Source organism: Octopus sinensis, linkage group LG8, assembly GCF_006345805.1.
Source record: "Octopus sinensis linkage group LG8, ASM634580v1, whole genome shotgun sequence".
NCBI classification, from domain to species: domain Eukaryota; kingdom Metazoa; phylum Mollusca; class Cephalopoda; order Octopoda; family Octopodidae; genus Octopus; species Octopus sinensis.
The window spans coordinates 95968920-95976419 of record NC_043004.1 but is presented as its reverse complement, the minus strand read 5'-3'; positions in this window follow the sequence as shown (position 1 = coordinate 95976419).

The following is a 7500-nucleotide window of genomic DNA, read 5'->3' as shown; positions in this document are numbered from 1 at the left end:
TTTTTTTTTCATTTCTTTTTTTTCCTTTAGTGCAGGGAACTTGGAACTACATTATCTAATTTGTCATATTTAAAATATGGTAAGATGTAGTTTGAAGGATATTTGTCTGCTATTTCTAACAATTCGAGTATCCATGTAAAGGTTTCTTCATTGGATTGTGGCACTACATTGTCACTTGTCCTGTTAGAAATAGCCATCAGAATAATGATAATGATGATGATGACGATGATGATGATGATGATGAGGAGGAGGAGGAGGAGGATGCTCTGATGCAGTACCAGGCAGTGGCTCTCATGGCTTCTGATCTTTACTGACTGGAAGTGTTATCACATACATTGTTTTGTCTTAGTTATATTAGAAGGGCTACAGCAAATATATTGCTCAATACCACAGATTTGCTTGTCAGTTGTTTGACCTTAAACATTTGAACATGTCCTTTGGTGGCTAACGATATGTGCATACCTGATCACGAGCAGAAGTAGTGGGGGAGCATCATACCCATGTTTTCAGAGGAATTCTTTGGAGTTTGAATAATTCACCTCTGGAAACATGGGTGTTTCATTCAACATCCTTAAACAACCCTTATTCAGGGACCTTTTGAGTGCGATGGGCTACTCGACCAGAAGAAAATTCTAAGTGGACCCCATTTGCAAGGTCATGTGCTGTTTATCTTGATATGAGATCACCATGTCGCACACATATGGTTGTGATGCATGTGCCTAGTGTACCCTTATCAGACGGGTAGTCATGATGGGTATACTAGGGCTTCATATATTTTATCCCTGTGTCACTTTGATGGCATGCTCTGCTCTCTCACTCAATAATAATCCTTTCAACTTTAGGCACAAGACCTGAAATTTTGAGGGAGGAAATAAGTCAGTTACATCGACCCCAGTGTGTAACTGGTACCTATTTCATCGACTCCCAAAAGATGAAAAGCTAAGTTGACCTTGGCAGTATTTGAGGTCAACCGTAAAGATAGACGAAATACTGCTAAGCATTTTGCCCAGCATGTTAAGGGTTCTGCCAGCTCATCCCCTTAATAACAACAGCAGCAGCAACAACAACAACAACAATAATAATAATCATTATCATCATTTAACATCCACCTTTCATACTGGCATTGGTTGGACAAAATAATAATAACATCAGGCTAGAGAAGTATATTGGAGAAATTGTAACTGACATGAAGTTAGAGAAAGAACAAAAAACTGCATCACTGAAAACACCTAAGATTTTGAGATTGGTGCTTCAGTGTTGAGGGTTTACCATGATAAGTTGACATCCTAGTAGCAAAGCCCTGTGGAAAGAGGCCCTGTGAGACTTCTGACAATAGGCTGCTGTCTACCCTCACTGAATCAACCAGAGCAAGTAAGACCAAGATCTCTGAGAAGTAACATAATAATAATAATAATAATAATAATAATAATAATAATCATAATCATAATAATAATCATAATCATAATAATAATAATAACAATAATAATAATAATAATAATAATGATGATTGCCCTGATGAATTTCCAGCCAGTGGCTCTCATGTCTTCTGATCTTAACTGATTGGAAGTGTTATCATGTACATTGTTTTGTCTTGGTATAAAAGATGGGCTACAGCAAATATTCTGCTCAATACCACAGATTTGCTTGTCAGTTGTTTTACCTTAACCAGTTGAGCATGTCCCTTAGTGGCTGACGAACGATATGTGCATCTCTGATCATGAGCAGAAGTAGTGGGGGAGCATCATAACCATGTGTTGAGAGGGATTCTTTGGGGTTTGAATAGTTCACCTCTGGAAACATGGGTGGTTCTTTCAACATCCTTAAACAACCCTTATTCAGGGACCTCTTGAGTGGGATGGGTTACTCAACCAGAAGAAAATTCTAACTGGGCACCACCTACAAGGTCATGTGCCTGTTTATCTTGATACGAAATCACCATGTCACACATATATGGTTGTGATACATGTGCCTAGTGTACCCTTATCAGACGGGTAGTCATGATGGGCTTCGTATATTTAACCCCAGTGTCACTTTGATGGCATGTACTGCTCTCTCACTCAATAATAATAATAATAATAATAATAATAATAATAATAATAATAATAATAATAATAATATTACTACCCATGTATTTTAATTTAACTTTATTTCTATCAAAAAAAAAAAAGGAACGAACTAGTGAGTTTAGTTTAATGGCCTACCAATGTATACTATGTGTTTCTTTGCCCTAGGAGTCAGGAAGACACTCGGCAAGAAATGGAAGCAAATTTGAAAGAAGAAGAAAAACCCATAAATAATAATAATAATAATAATAATAATAATAATAATAATAATCATAATAACAACAACAACAAAAACAATAATAGTAATAATGGATTCTAAATTTAGTACAAGACCTGAAATTTGGGGGAGAGGAGCTAGTCAGTTATATCGACCCTCAATCCTTGAAAGGAGGAAGTTTGTCATTTAAACTAGTCCTGGTATTTGACTGTAACTTTATTTCATCAACTCTAAAAGTGGCAAAGATGACCTCAGAATTTAAATTCAGAACATAAAGAGCTGGAGGAATTACCATAATGCATTTTCTCCTAATCGTTAATAATTCTTCCAATCCATTACTCCTGCTGATATGAAACAGTGTCTGCTTCAGAAACAGGAAACTTAATAATCTACGACAAAAATTTCTGCTGAAATTATAAAGTTCAATAAATTGTGGTTTGCACCAGATAAAGATCTATGATATCCACATCCTACCCTTTTTAATAACCTAGATATTATCTGCCCTAGATCATCATTCACCATCCACTTTCCATGCTGGCATGGGTTAGATGATTTGACTGGAACTGGTAAGTCAGAGAGCTGTACCAGGTTCCAGTCTGATTTTGGGTTGGTTTCCATGGCTGGATGCCCTTTCTAATGCCAACCACTTGACAGAATGTTGTGAGTGCCTTTTATGTGTCTCTGGCATGGGTGCATTTATATGTCACTGGCACGGGGTCAGTGGCACAGGTGTCACCAGCACAAGTGTCACCGACATGGGTGTCACTGGCATGGGATATTGGTTTTCAAATTGTAGATATTGGTTTCAAATTTTGCCAGAAAGCCAGAAATGTCCAGGAACTGAATAAGTCAATTTCATCGACCCCAGTGTTCAACTGGTACTTATTTGAAAGGCAAAGTTGACCCCAGCAGCATTTGAACTCAGAACAGAAAGATGGACGAAATGCCGCTAAACACTTTGCCCAACAGTCTAACGTCTCTACCAGCTCATCACCTTTACCTAAGCTAGATATGTTAGTTAGTTAGTTAATTTTTTGGCTCAAAAAGCAAAAGCAAGGCCATGTAGGGGGACATGGAGTTATGTACAGGGTGGTGTTCATGTAAAGAGTTCAGGCCACTTGTGGTTAAGGGAGACTTTGAACCGAGCAGTCGTCGGCATCTTCACCATCTCATCCGGCAGGTTATTCCACAGATCCGCAACCTGGACTGAGAAAGCCCCTCTCCTTCAATTGAGATGAAATCGTCGCAGATAGAGCTTTTCGGAGTGACCCCACAGCCGACACTCTGGAGCAGGAGTGAAGAACAGCTCTTTCGAGAGGTTACACTTTCCGCTTATGATGTTGTGAGCGAGAATGAGATCACCACGGCGTCTGCGTTTTTCTAGAGAATAAAGGTCGAGCGTCTTCAGCCTTTCTTCATAAGACAAATTCTTGAGACCAAGAACCATGCGGGTAGCCAGCTTCTGGACTCTTTCAAGATGCTGTATGTCTTTGAGGAGATAAGAAGAGGCTTGAATCCTGTACTCCAATATGGGTCTCACCAGCGTGACATAGAGCGGTAGGAATATGGCTGCTATATATGTTGGGTGAAGTTAATAGGATCAAACAGAAGGCTACAGTTCGTGGATCCTCAGAAGACTACAGTTTGTGATGTACTCTTCGTATTGGCATGCAAAATTCCAGGATGTCATCATTGAGTAAATGTCAGATTCGTAGCTATTTATCATTTCTTGTTTAGTTTATAGTTAACAACAAACTTTTGTCACTTCTTATCATGATAACTACTGCTCTTAACCATTTGAAGACCAACAATTCAGCTGGCAGTGAGGCTTTTGCATTCACATATTCACATCTATTATTGTCAATATTTACAAATGCTTTCTTTTGTCCTTTTGTCTAATTTCTGAAAAAGCCATTTCTGTCATTTGTTCATTAGTTATTAATTGCATTATATTCAGATATCCACTATTGAAAACAAAGATCTATAGTCTCTGCAGAACACTGAATAATGTTATACAATTGTATTTACATTCATCTATGGCAGTATATTCAATTTATAATTGGAATAGTTACATGTAGCAACCCTCTTGCATAATGCCACAATCTGTAGACTTGAAAGATTTCTCTCATTCATTGAGAATTGTTTGTCATTTCTAACAGCCACTGCAAGTGTTGGTAGCAGCTGTGAACTTGATTGGGTTAACTAACATACTGCCAGAGCAGAAATTATTGATAGAATATTTAAGTCTGTGTGTACATATGCATATGTGCATGCGTGTTTTTATATACGTATATATATATATATATATATATATATGTATATAATAGTATATTATATATATATATATATATATATATATTTGTATATGTATGTATATATATATATATGTATATATATATGTATATGTATGTATGTATATATATATATATATATATATATATATAATATGTATGTATGTATGTATGTATGTATATATATATATGTGTGGTGTGATATATATATATATGTGTGTGTGTGTGTGTATGTATGTGTGTCTGTTTACATATGTGTGCGTGTGAGGTTTGTTGAGATGGTGGAAGATGGTATGTAGGCATGTATGTGTAATGCAGAAACCGAAACAAAGCAAATAGCCTGAATGTGCATTGTTTATATTTCTTATATTCAAATATTTCGCTCTGTAATGTTATTTTTATATTGCTTTTGAAAGTGTCCTTATATTGAGCATTTTGGTATGTGTGTGTGTGCATGTGTGAGTGCATGAGTGTGTGTGTGTGTGTGCATGTGTGTGTGTACAGGGTGTCCCAGCGTAAGTGTGCATACACTTAATAATTATAAAATCAGCCTTTTAAAAGGTATTTCGTTTTCAAAATGTTTATAGAATCCACCCACAAACTCTAATATTGTTATGAATGCCTGTTTTCAAACTGATGACCATTCTGGTCTTGGTACTGCTAATAATACAAAACAATAGAATTACAAACATCAAGAAACATTTCTGTCTATATGTGTGTGCATTCTTCAAAAGTTGTCAGTTTTGTAGTGCCAACTTTGTTTAACTATGTATTCCCAGAAAAAAACGTCTAGTGGTGTACGATCTGGTGAATATATAAAATATTCTACCGAACCTCTTCATCCAATTCACCTGTTTGACAAAATCTCCTCAAGGTAGGTCTTATATTACTATGGTAATACAGGGATACCCCATCATACCAGAAATCCACATCTTCAAAGTCCTCTTAAATGATTGGTAACACAAAAAAAAAAGAATGGTACAACTAATCCCTCCCATGGTAAGCTGCACCATATCGTAATTCTTTGTAAATTGATATGATGTTACCTTGTAATTTACCAATTCTTAGACCCCCAATAGGTGAAATTGTTCAAATAAACAAATCATCTTATGCATGCAAATAAAATTACTGCAAAATATTTAAAATTGAAACTAAACTGTTGAAATTACTCGTGCCAGTGTCACATTGTCGGAGCACTGCATCCTTCAAAACTTCCATGCTTTCTGAGATTCGCCAACACTACACCTGATTTTCTCCCCTCCATACACACACAAGCATGTATCTGACTCATACATTGTTTGCTTTCCAGACATTTTTACATTACTGCATATACTTTATATGCACTTTCTGACAAGTTGTGGTGCACCTGAGCACTGTATACAATAATTTCATTATTATTATTATTATAAATGATTAAAAACATTGGTTCTAGTGCCACATAAAATGCACTCACATTGGTACTACATCATAAGTACTGTTGTGGATGCCACATAAAAAGCCCCCGGTAAAGCGGTTGACATTAGGAAATCCTCCAGCCATAGAAACCATGCAAAATTGACAATGGAACTTGTTGTGGCCTCCAGCCTTTATCAGCTCCAGTCAAATCATCCAACCCATGTCAGCATGGAAAATGGACAATAAATGATGATTCCCCACTGAAGACTAACATTCTGAACAAGGCTAACATTCTCAAGAGCAAGACAGGTAAAGTAAGGCACCATTTTTATCTTAGCTGGAATTACATCAGCAAAGGATAAAAATAAAGAAAATGAGTGTTTTTTAATTCCTATAATTCTGTTCATCTCCAAGAATGCCTTGGATTAGTTCCAATACTTGACTGGTATATTTTTTATTCCAGTCTTGAAGGATAAAAGGCAAAGCTGATGACTATCACACTTGAACTCCTATTCAGCTATCTATCTCTGTGTGTGTGTGGGCACGCACGCACGTGTGCATGTGTGTGTGTGTGTGTGCTGCAAAATAAATGCTGCTTTCTTGCTGTGGTTCTTAACCTGGGCAATAGGGCCACCTTTATAGGATGTTGTGAAGACATCTTAAACACGTTTTCAGAACATTGCTAAGATTAATGTATTAACAGAGCCTTGCATTTTCAATGAGCAGGAACAAGATTCACTATGTGCCAAGGTTTAATATCATCATCATCATCATCATCATCATCATTTAATGTCTGTTTTCCATGCTGGCATGGGTTGGACAGTTTGACAGGAGTTGGCAAAGCCAGGAGCTACACTAGGCTCCATTTCCTGTTTTGGCATGATTTCTACAGTTGGATGCCCTCTCTAACACCAACCACTTTCCAGAGTGTACTGGGTGCTTTTTATGTGACACTAGCACCAGTGCCTTTTCATGTGCGTACTTAAAAAAAGGCACATACCATAAATCCTCGAGTATAATCCGCATTTTTTCCCAAAATTTAAAGGTCAAAATCCCTTGTGCATACTATATACGAGGTTAAAAAATGAAAATTATTTTCTAAGCAATGTCTGAGTCTCTATTTGCTGTCCGGCAATGTTTATTCAGACACATTTTCTGATGTCGGACGCAAAAATACCTTAGACTAAGCCTGAAAGCAATGAAGTTGTAAAAGAATCATCCATAACTTGCAGTAAGCAACATTTATTAAACGTTATTACTGTTATTTCTTTATTTTCAGCAAACAAAATGCACAAAAAAGCTACACGCTTGCATAATGTTATATGTACAATAATAATAAAAGACGTTACCGTATACATTTTTACAAACCAAGGACGTTATATAGCCCTCCTTGACTCAAGTTAGAGAAGGAGTGTGTATTATACACCATTTTTCAGAGGTACAGCCCCCTAAAAATCCCCTGCGTATTATACTCAAGGGCGGACTATACTCGAGGATTTACAGTACTGAATTAAAATACTAGGCGTTTTTTCTA